A 12,056-nucleotide genomic window follows, 5' to 3' on the forward strand; every position below is an offset into this window, starting at 1 on the left:
GTGCCAAGTCTCTGGGTAACCACGCCCTTCCTCCCTCACCCCACGGGTCACCTTTAATGAAACTGCAAAACAATCCCTTCTTTAATCCTCATCCTTACTCAGAGGTCATTCTCTAGTTTGCAAGACACACGCCTAGTTCATCACATGGGAACCTCACCTTTCCTAAAAATAGCAATTTGAGAATCTGGGGATACATGTTCTCTGATTTACCAGGTTACTGTAGCTCTTGCTTGTCCCTCTGTGCTCTTTCCCTGCGTGTGAAATCAGCTCCTCTTTAGTTTAGTGGGTTTTTTTTTTTTTTTTGAGATTGTATTTATTTATTTGAGAGAGAGAATAAGCCAGGGGAGAGGGAGAGGGAGAGCCAGACTCCCGCTGAGCAGGGAGCCCGGTGTGGGGCTCGATCCCAGGACCCCGGGATCATGACCTGAGCCGAAGGCGCACACTTAACTGACTCAGCCACCCAGGCGGCCCTCAGCTACCTGTTAGTAGACACGGGGAAATTAACTGGTTGCCATCTGGCTGAAAACAGTGTTTCCACTGTGGTCCACTGCCCCCAGCAAGCCTGACACGGTCTCCCCTAGGTTTATCTGGCCCCCCATCTCCTGTGGCTTTCTAGCTTTGTCAACCTTCAGAATTGCTACGAAGCACTACTCCACTTGTTGCTCTGTCCAGCTGCACTTCCATGCCCCCGCGTGCCCACTGCCCCCGGCACATGACCCTCCTCTCTGCCCTCCCTGGCTCCTGCATTCCAGCCTGGCCTCTTCCCTTTCTTTACTCCCCTTTGTTCCTGCGCACCTCCTCTCCAGGGATATCCCATGCCCCAAATCCCCAGGTCCCTTCCTTTCCTTCAATAAACAGCTCCTGAAATTCTACTTCCTTCAAGGAGAGAGAACTGTCCAGAAGAGAGGCGCGAGGCCCCCACCATCAACTCCCTCCCGCAGGAGGGGCCACCTGACAGTTCATGAAATGGAAAACACCTTCCACGCTCGTCCCATGAGTTAATTCAGTGCTAATCCCCTTGAGCGCGAGTCCTCTCTCCATCCACCCGGTACTGCGCATCTTCCCACTGGCACTCTCTGTAAAGGGCTGTGCCATGGCCATGTGGTGGCCTCTTTAAAGAGTCATCTTGGCATCCTGGAACTTTCAGACACTCCCTAATGCGACCTCTCCCTCTCTCTGGTTCTTTTTTGATTCCTTTCACATCCCTTGAGTTTCCCACCATCCTCTACTGCAGTGGGAGCCTCTGCTACCGTGGCAACAGCCATTCCAGTATCAGTCGATAAAACCAATATGTGCAGAATGTTTCCTCGAGTGATTCCTAAAAAGAGAGGGACCTGCCCTGTCACACTGTTGCCAAACCCGCCCCGAGCCCCTCCTACTCTGCCCTTTCCTCTTTCCCCAAGCCGAAGAACAGATAGAAGAACAGATAGGCCGGGGATGGTCCGATGAGAGAGATCCTATGTGGTGAGGGAGAGGCCTGGCTGGGCAGGGAGCAGGTACCGGTGACGGTGTTGTCAGCGCCCTGTGGAGGGCAACTGGGTCCTGCCCAGTCTCTAAAGAGGAGGCGGGGAAAGAGGCCGGCTTGGAGTCCCAAAAGCCCCCAATTCCAGGCTCCCAAGAACCACTCCTCATCCATCCCACTCCTCTATCTCCAAAGGCAATGGCAGTTTCTGCGATGGGGCAAGATGAGTGATTTGACCACATGTGTTGACCAAGAACTTAAAGCAATCTGAGGAATGAAGATACAGGCACACAGCCAAGGAAAGGCATGCTGTGTGATTTTACATTCTCACACCATGTGCTGGGGAACAGATGCAACCCAGGTTGTCTGGGGCGGGGGGGGGGGGGGGGGGGCGCTGGGGAGGGTCTATGGGCTCTCCCCATTGGACTGGAGAGGGAGGAGGAGAGAAAAAGGTAGAAAGGAGAGGTGGGCTGCCCCCACCCTGTTGACCTTGAAAGGTGACTTTGGGAGAAGAGGGGATCTGAGGGAGGGGGGAGTGGGCAGGTGAGTCCACACGTGGCTCCCTCAAGAGCCAAGTCAGAGCAGGAAAGAATGAAGAGGTTTTGTTTTTTTTAACGTTTCTTTTTTTTTTTTTTTTAAGATTTTTTTTATTTATTTGTTCATGAGAGACACACAGAGAGAGGCAGAGACACAGGCAGAGGGAGAAGCAGGCTCCATGCTGGGAGCCTGACATGGGACTTGATCCCAGGACTCCAGGATCACATCCTGGGCTGAAGGCGGTGCTAAACCGCTGAGCCACCCGGGCTGCCCAAGAGTTTTCTAGATATCTGAGCCCACAGTCAGGATCTGGAAAGCAAGAGCTAGGCACCTAGTCCCATGACTCTGCAAGCCCAGCCAACCCACCCTGGGTGACAAGCACCCTTTCTAAGTTGGCTCTGCTCAGATCCCTAGGATGAGGTTCTTTCATCACCTCCCTAGCAGATTCCAATACCTATGCCTCTGTGGAAAGCCCTCCAGGATTACTCCCCACCTCCTTCTGCCTTTCCTCTGCCCTGTCCTTCCCCTATGTCATTCCACCCATCAGCAGGGACTTCGTGAGCACCCAAGGCCGGGCTGGAGGCTGCCAAAGTGGCTGGGGCTCAGCAGCCTTGTCTGCATCGGACCACAGCTCCCTAGGGCTGAGCTCCAGTTCTGGGCCAGCTCCGAGGAGGGCCGAAGGACAGACACAGATTCCTGCCCTCGTGGAACTCCCGTTCCAACGGGAGACAGACAATAAATCAGAAAGAAATGGTAGCTACTACAGAGTTCCTAGGAGTAAAACACGGCAGGAAGGAGAATGTGAACTGCCCAGGGGTAGGGGTTGAATTTTCAATATGGTGGCCAAAGAAGGCTTTAGTAAGAAGGTGACATTTGAGGCAAAAATCTGAAAGAAGAGAGGGATATCTGAGGGAAGACTTCCAGGCAGAGGGAAGAGCCCAAGCAAATGCCCCGTGGGAGAGTGTGCCCGGCCCATCAGAACTGCGTGCAGATCAGCGTGGCTGGGAAGGAAGGAAGGAGCAGAGGCAGGCGATGAGGCCCGGGATGTAACTGGAGACCAGGGTGTAGAGGGCCTTCTAGGTCCTTACAAGACGTGGCCTTTCCCTCTGAGTAGGATGGAAGTCACTGGCAGGTTTGGAGTGGAGGAGTGCCGTGACCCAGCTTCCCCCTTGAAGGGGTCACTTTGGCTGCCGTGCTAGGCTCATGGGCAGAAAAGTCGTGACACCCAAGGTGAGAGAGGACAGTGGCTTGGAAGTGGGTAGTGACTCTGGGAGTGCTGCAAAGTGGTCCCACTTGAATTATATTTGAAACCATTAAAATGTGCTGATAGACCAAGGGGGGGTGTATGGGGTTCGTAGAAATTGAGCATATCCCAAAGATTTGGGCCTGGACAAGTCTAAGACTGGACTTGCCATCGATGGGTGTAGGGATGACTTTAGGAGGAGGTGGTGTTAGAGAAAGGCCTGGAGTCTTCTGTTCTCAGACTTCCTAAGGCCAAGTGGACCTCCTCTAGGACGCCTTCCCTGACCCACCCCCCCACCCCACCCCCCGCCCCGCCCCAGAGTTCGCGGTAACCACTTCAGTTATCTCTGCACATCCGGAGCCAACATTTCTTATTCACTCATTTGGGTTTCCCAAGGATGTATCTTTGGTTGGTCTACTGATTATTAATTTTTTTCTCAAAACCCATCTCAGCTCTTTGCACATAGTGGGCTCTCAGAAATATTTGGTGAATGACGACCAAGTAAATGAATGAATGCGTGACTCAGAACAGATGTGTGGGAGATTGTAAACAGCAGTGACCTCTCGATACCCCACGGCGAGAGACGCTGCAGCTGGTGTGCTGGAATGGGAACCAGGCTCTGGGATGAGGTCCCAGTAACATCTTTTCTTCCTTCTTTGCAGCCCTGGGCCACGGGGAGGCCAATGGACCCTCTCTTTGTCCCTTCAAGGGAAGCTCCAGTTTCCTGAGGGAATGACCTGGGGACAGATCACAACTGAGACCCAGCATGTCCAGTGGCAGGACAGGGCTTCCAAGGCTGATACCTGCTGGTCTAGAGGCCAGTGCTGACCCTCCGTGCCACCCAGGGCCTTCACCACTCTGGCTCCACCGCCTGGTAACCTTGCCCTCTCACGCTGCCTGCCTGCCCTCTGGTCTGGGCCTAATCCCACCCTTGCTCCCCGTAACCCGATGCTCACTGCACCTGAGGTTGGCATGGGGGTCTAGGAGTACAGTCACATTAGAAGTGGCCCACAGACTCCTGGGAGTGGGGACAGAGGATTACTCCCTTGGCGATCTACAGCACCACCAGTCCCTTGATAGCTCAGCCTCATGACCTTTGTCCTGGGGTCACTTCCAACAAGCCCAAGACCCCTTCAGGACTTCCCTGTCCTCAAGTCTTGGAGGTCCCAGTTCTCTTCTCGACTTGCCACGTGGCCTTAAGAGAATGCCTCCGTTCTCATGTAATGAAACGTGTTCTCATTGATCATGTAAGAAATCTGGGGGAGGTGCAGAATGGGGAATCTCTACCCCCTCTGCTCACGGCCTTAGAGCAGGGTAAGGCCTGAGGAAAACACCTCATCTAGAGTACTCTGAAATTGCACTCATTTAAAATTAGATCCCTGTGCTCCTTGGGCTAATAAAGAGACCAGGATAAGAAGTCTTCGATGTTTCCCACATGTGTTTGGCTTGCGTGTTGCCATGGCAACTGTCCCATACACATCTACAGGGGTGTTCATTGCACACTGGGCTCCAGACGAGGTCTGCAACTCCCAGGTACGCTGCCCTTAGACTAGGACCAGCCTGGATCTGTTGTCATGGCAACCACAGGCCTGCGAGGGGGAACGAAGTGGAGGGTAGACTGTGTGCGTGCAGCTGTGCCTGCGTGTTGGCCGCAGACCCGCAAACCGCCTGTGTGCATGAATCCTGTTATATGGGAAAACCTAGAATCAAATCTGACGTGTCCATGCAGAGCTGATTGTTTTAAGGTCACTGAATCACAACACTAAGTGGAACCTCAAAGATAACGCTCAACGTTCTGCTTTAGAGCAAAACCCACCCATTGGTAACAAATCCTATTACCTCGCTGTGAGCCAAGGAAACCCAAAAACCTGATGGGAAAAAAAAATAAGGTCCAAACCCGGTGTTGTCTGGCCACCGCTGTGATATTACTACTGCAGAGCATAACTTCCGAATCTGTGTTCACACACTGGTGTGAGGAGGTCCACAAAACCAACCATCAAATACGTGTTTTGTGTTGTGAATGTGTCCATCTGTCTGGGGAGACATATAATGCTAACCGGGTTCCGAAAGAGGTCCTTGATGCCAAAAAGTGAAAAACGACTGTAAGAATAGGGAGAAACTCTCATACCCATCAGACCCAGAACCAGCTTGGCGGGGGGGGGGTGGGGGGGGGGTGGGGGGTGTGGGGGGGTGGAGGACCTTCTCACTACCCTGGAGAGAAAGACGTTCTCGCTCCATGGCTAAACCCATTCTCTCAGTTGGCATCCCTGTGCTTTATTAGAGTTTTTGCTAGGTTTTTAAAGAGACGTTAAATCTAACACAGGAACGCCATGGACTCACATTTCATTGAATTTTAATAGAATAATCACTGGCAATTACTTAGTATATAAAAACTGCTCTGCAAATGTTAAGCATAGTCTTGGTGTGATGGGTGGGAGTTTCAAAGCATGATGAGAACGTTGCCTTTCACCCAGCCTGATTTCGTCACCAGGAGCTTCCTCCTGCCTCCATGGAAACCCGGATTCTCAGGCAGGAAGGATGCAGTGAGCTTGCTGGGTCAAGCTCCCGGCCCTGGGCTGTGCCACCTTCCACTTCTAATGGGGCTGAGCTCTCCTCCTGCTTGGAGGCTCTCTCCTATCTCCGCGACCTCGATCATTCTCACCATAGAACACACTCACTGGCTTCTCCAGCCCTCTGTGAAGGTGGAATGATTTTCTCAAGGGAAGGGAGGACTAAGCCTAACCATTTCTCTGTCCTTCCCCCTCCCCCCAGGCCTTGGATGACCCCACACTCCCTGACCTTCCCTCGCCCCGACCCTTTAATCATCTTCAGCTTTCTCTGGAGCACAGGACTCCCACTAGCCAGCAGCCACACGCAGGAAGGCGGGTGTCTGATTCCTTCCGCCTCTTAAAGGACTCAGGACCAGGAATATTATGACTTGGGGGTAATTCTCAGCACTTAATCTTCCTGGTTATTGTGTCTGTGACGCTTACTCTCTTCAACTGGCTCTCCACCCTCCCCGCCCCAGAGCTCCTTCTGTGTTCGCCTGCTGAGCAGCCTTATTGTGGGTGGGGGAAGTGTCTCAGTGGGGGACTCTAATCCTCTTATCAAGGGGATGGGGGACACACTGGAAGGGGGGGAATGCTGGGTTCCGGTTTCTGCCCCTACGGTGGTGCCAGGGGGAGGGACTAAAGCCTTGACTGGAGACCAGCGCTCCTTGAGATGAAGCTGCCTGCAGGCTCTCCATCTGCCTCAGGCCTTCCCAGGGAGACTTTGTTTCTTGGAAGTTATGAAGACGATTGGCCAGCCCTTGCCTTCCGGGGGTGGGACAAAGGCCTGTGAAGCCCAATCTTTGGGGCATCACTGAAGTGGGGTTTCTCTGGATTGGTCATGGAAGTTTCTCTCCGTTGGTCGTGGAAGGACATGGTGAAAGTTTAGCAGATAGTTCAGGTGGCTGAAATTTCCAGCAGCCCCAGCGGGCCCCCCCTCCCATAACACTCTAAAGTTGCATGGGGTGGTCAGATCTGGAGAGGTTCCTAGTAACCGGGCCCTCCTCCTCCCCAGTATCCTCCCCTTATCCTCAGGACCTTCCCGTGGCCCACAGGCACATGGAGAACTAAACGAGGGGTCAGGGTTTCCCAGGAAGAACTCAAGTGGGGAGAGCTGAGTCTCTAGAAACCTGCCAGGAGGAAGCTGAGTCTACGTCATGTACAGGGCACGGGGGGCAATTCTCTAGAGCCATGGAGGAAAATTTATCACCTTCCTCTTCTCCTCTTTCCTAGTATAAAGAGTGGGACGCCCGGGTGGCTCAGTGGTTGAGCATCTGCCTTCAGCTCAGGGCGTGACCTCGGGGTCCCAGGATCGAGTCCCACATCGGGCTCCACAGGGAGCCTGCTTCTCCCTCTGCCTGTGTCTCTGTCTCTGTGTGTGTCTTTCATGAATAAGTAAATAAAGGCTTAAAAAAAACTTAAAAATAAAGACGAGGTGAAGGGGGGTGGTCCACAGACTGCTGTCGTTGATATTCTTAGATGTCATGAAGCCGGAGGGAGCTCTGTCCTGCTCTTTGGGATGAGAGACACATTCCCGAGCCAGGACTTCTCGAGGGCCACCGTGCAGGTTATGCATACACAGCTGCACAGGCTGTACGCTGCATCACGAGGGCAGAGGCCTTTGCCTGTTTCATCCATGGTTGGACTCCAAGGTAGAGCAGTGCCTGGCACATTGTAAGCACTTAATAAAGATTTGGTGGAAGCATATGAGTTTCCTCTGCAGTTGGGTAGTATGGAGGCCCTGGCTTTCTCGGGTGGAGCAGGACGCGGGGAAGCTAGGCCTTGTCCGTGTTGTTTGCTGAGTATTCATTACACCTTCTAAAGTGGGAGCAGTCTTGGGAGGTACGGATGTGTACGTGGGGTGGGGGGGTTCCAGGCTGCCCAGCCTCCACTATCCTTGACATTCCACTAACATGGCTCCCACTGGGTCAAATTCACTGCTTGGAGCTTAATCCCATCCCCAGCTAAAGGCTGTCTTGAGAAGTCCCTCAGCCTCCTCCTCCCTCCCCCTTCCTCCTCCTAGGAAATAGAATCCAGATCCCTCTGGTTTCTATTTCAAACTCCTCCAGCAGGGTACCTCAGATGACCTCACTTCTCTGGCCTCTCCCTCCGGAGGCCCCTCCCAGAGTTGGGGCTCTGTCCTGCTGGCTCATCCCACTGCCCCTCCCGGCCTCCCCGGGGCACCCCAGGGCTTGGGACATGTTCCCCTCCAGCAAGGTCACGGTGCGCATGCTAAGGGCATGGCCTCTGAAGTCCAGCTGCCTGGGTTCCAGGCCTGGCCGGACCCCTGCGGCACGTCGCAGCCTTTGGGCATCTGTAAAGTGGGCACATTGGCACAGCGCCCCCTCCGAAGGAAACAGTGACGATACGGAGCAGCTGCTATGGATCAGTGCTCCCCGGAGCCCTCTAGCTCCGTTGGTGTCCTGGGTCCTCGGGCAGCCCTAGGAAGGAGGCACCGTCATCGTGGAGGCACAGAGACATCAAGTGACACACCCAAGGCTGCACAGCTCGCGAGTGGCCATGGGACGAAGCAGGGGGTCGTGCGACCCTCACATGGTTGTTAGAGGGGCTGCAGGTGCTCACCGGCAGCGCCCGCGTCCAAGGAAGCCACGGCAGGCGTCCGCTGTGGCCGCGCAGGATTATTACCTCCCGTCCCAGCTGCTCGAAGGCTCCTCGGTCCCAGACAGCTACGTGCTTTATCCAAACGGGGCCTCCAGGGACCCCCGACCTCCGGGGCCTCCCCTGGCCTGGAGCACACGGAGCCGCCTGCGCCCTGATGACACAGCTAACGCCACCTGCCCCTGAACTTGGGCTGTGTTTTCTAGTCAATTGTCTGCACATCCTCTCTCCACGGATGGCTGGGACATCAGGCTTCGCTCAGCTTCAAAGTCTCCAGAGGGCAGGGAACATGGCAGTGTGAACTCAGCGTGAAATGACACGGGCCTGGGATGACAGAGGAGCCGGGGACATCCCGGGGCTTGCTCGCGTGGACGGAGATGTCAGCAGGACTGTGGCTCATGACCCTGTTTCCTTCCCCACAGGTTTTGGAGGTTAAGGGAGGCAGGGGGCAGATGACCCCACAAGGGGCAGCAACGGGAAGGCGGGCGAGTGAGGGTGGAAGGCGTGGCTTTCTGACAAGCATGGGTTCAAATCCTGGCACAGCCCCGTCGCCGTGTGTCCCCAGACCAGCTATTTAGTGGAACTTCCCTGGGAGTAACAGCACCGCCTGCAAAGGGTGGCATGAGATGCTCATGAAGGACTCCCTCCAAAGCATCCAGCCCCGTGCCCCGCATGTAGCAGGTGCTCAAGAAGTGGCAGTCGTTGTCACCTTTGGGTCATTTCAGTGTTTGGGGCATCAGAAGGAGAATGAGGCCATCACTGGGTGAGAGGTAAAGTTCATTAGAGCTTTGGCTTCACGTGGTCTTTGACTTTTCGAGTCACTTGTAGCCCTGGGATCCTTGGATCTGGCCCGAAGCTCCCAGAAGAGCACGTGGGGCTCGTACCACTACGCTGGCGCCACCCGAACTCCCAGAGCAAATTCCTCTCCCAGAGAGTAGCAGCCAGACCTCTCTCCTGCCCCAGCGGAGGGCTCGCCAGGTTTGCAGGTTCTCTCCAAAGGGGGACTCACTCCATCCCCAGTCCCAGATCCACAAAACATGAAAAATGTAATTATGGCTTAAAGGTGGAGTCAGCTGAACATGGAAGAGGGAAGGAGAAAAACAAACAACTCTAGCACAAGGCCAAAGTCTACACCGCCCCTACTATTCTATATATACCAACCCTTGTGTGAAAAGCAAGGCGGGGAGGAGGCTCCGGCTTGTTCCCCAGCGACACAGGCTGTGATGAGACAAGATCCCTTCATTATGTGTCCACTTAGTGCTCATTCAAACACGCCACAAAGTAGAAGTAATTAAGGAAAAGTGTCAACCTTGGGGCGACCTTTCCCAGTCGTCCTGCACTCGGCCTCGCACACGTGGGCCCGGAGCAATGTCAGCACTGGCTTCCCTGGGCCTTCCAGATTAAGACCCAATGGGGGCCCGTGCGCTGCTTTTGCGCTGATGGCAGCCAAGGGGACGCGGCGGCCGGGAGCAGCACAGGGGCCTCCGCAGCACAGCCGGCGAGCTGGGAGTGGGTCCTGACACACGCGAACGCCCCCGGGCCAGGGGCAGAAGCCCTGGGACCTACGACAGCCAAATCCCAGCACTGCCATGTGCGGGCAAGTCATGCTCGTGAGGAATCCCCGTCCTGCTCGACAGGTTATCCCAGCTCGTGTGGACTCCACGCTCCAGGCAGAGTAAGTAAGAAAGCAGCACAAGGTGGAGGAGAGTCTTGGTCCTTCCCTGCTCCCCTCAGGACCTCTGTCCCCCCTGCGAGCCCGGATGCCAGAGAGGAGCATGTTGGGAGGAGAACAGAGGAAAGGCTGGTTGCCCCTCGTCAGGCGGCAAGAAACAGGCCCACGGAGCATCAACGACCCCACAAGCACGGACTTCGGATTCCTTATTCACTCGCTCAGTTTACCATTCCGCCCAACACGGATCAGCGGGCACCGTGCTAGGTCAGGGGGAGCGAGATGGGCACACAACCCAGCAGGAAGGATGTCTGAGCCACAGAAGAAAGCAGACCCGCCCCCTTGTCGTCCACAGACTCCTATGGGAATTGCATGCTCAGGGACCGTGTGGCTTCTGTAAATGACGCCAAGGTAGGATACGGCATTCCCTTCTTCCAGGCCCCAAAATCTCCTCCCCCAGATCGGGGAAGGGGCATAAGGCCAGCATCCTCCTCGTGCTGCAGGGCCTCGCAGGCGTAGGACCCACTAGGCTGCCCTACGAGCTCCCACAAGGGCAGGTTGCAGGGCGCCAGCGCATCCTCTGGGCCCGGCTCATCTCTAGACCATCAGCTCCTTGGAAACAGGTCACAGTCTTATCCATCTCTTTGTTTTTTTGTTTTAAAAAATATATATATATATGTCGTTTTCAATTATTTATTTTTTTAAAAGCAGGCTTCATGCTCAATGTGTGCCCCTTAGCGTTGAGCACGGGGTTGGGCACGAGGCAAACACTCACGGATGGTCTGTCGAGTGAATGAAAGCTGAATGAATGAGCCACGTCGTGCTCAGAGTGAAGTTCAGAGGCAGGGAGCAGGGAGTAAAATGGAAGCCTTCCGTTGTCTCTTTGCTCGTCTCTGTTTTCTTCAGGCTCAGAGTGCGGGCTCCCCTACAAAGCACATCTTCCCCTGCACCCAACGCATCAAAACGTCCAGTGTGTCCTTGGCCGACATGGATGGCCACGACGACAGGCAGTCCCAGAGCAGAGCAGTGCAGAGAACCTTGTTCCTCTTCCCCGGGAGCCCCGGAGGAGGCAAGGGCTGCTCCCTTCTCCCACCTCCGCAGGTCCCCTGGCACTCCACCCACGGAGGAACCCAACGTGGGATCTACTAGCCGCGTTCATCCTTCCGGCGGGGAAGGATGGGCTTCCAGCCGACGAGCCCGGGGGACCCCTAAAGCCAGTCAGCAGCAGACACTAATAGTAAAAGTCCTCTCACCAGCTCATCGGATAATGGTTATGAACGGGCCTGGTTAGGTGGAGCTCATTAGCCCCCAACAGTGTGGCATACACATAAGGAAGCCATTACACTAGCAAAACTGCAAATGTAAAAATAGAGCCCCACATAGTTTCCTGGTTACCACATTCTAATTCTGATGGTTTTTCAGTGCCAGTGAAATTTGGTTTCCTTTGTCCCCTGCCATGCCCTGGTTGCTCTGCGTGTGTACTCATTGTGGGAGGCAACGGTTTATTTCTAGATGCCCAGTCCCTACCCCATAAACCTTCTCTATGAGGCTTGCCATGGAGTGAGTGTTGCTGCTCTGTCTTCAGGGTCACGACGGCCCCAAGATCACGGCTGGGGCCCAGGCCGGCAGAAAGCCCAGAAGGACCTGGCCCTGCAGCCTAGGGGAACACCCAACCACCTGCATAGAGGGGATAAGAGGACAGGAACGGCATGCTGCCGGTGTCCAGCGACACCAGGGTCAGGCTGTGCTCTGTGCCCCAGCTTTGCCCACAGGAGCAAAGCACCGAAATGAAGCTAAGACGAAACCTCTAGACAATCTCAGCTTTGCCAAAAGCAAGCTCATCCTTTCCCTGGGGCAAAGACCCCTTTGGAAACTAAACAAACAGCTGGTGCCCTGCAGTGTGCAGTCTCGGGTACCTCTCGTGTACCACAGTCATCCTCTAGGTACTTTTTTTTTAATGTTGCAAGAAAACCAACA

General features: G+C 54.7%; 1 protein-coding gene across 5 annotated transcripts in view; it reads right to left on the reverse strand.

Annotated features, from left to right (window-relative positions):
* The window catches only part of NAV1 (neuron navigator 1), a 242,873-nt gene that overhangs the window by 151,869 nt on the left and 78,948 nt on the right, over nucleotides 1-12,056 (reverse strand). The window lies entirely within an intron of this gene.

The sequence above is a fragment of the Canis lupus genome, chromosome 7 (genome assembly GCF_003254725.2).
Source record: "Canis lupus dingo isolate Sandy chromosome 7, ASM325472v2, whole genome shotgun sequence".
NCBI classification, from domain to species: domain Eukaryota; kingdom Metazoa; phylum Chordata; class Mammalia; order Carnivora; family Canidae; genus Canis; species Canis lupus.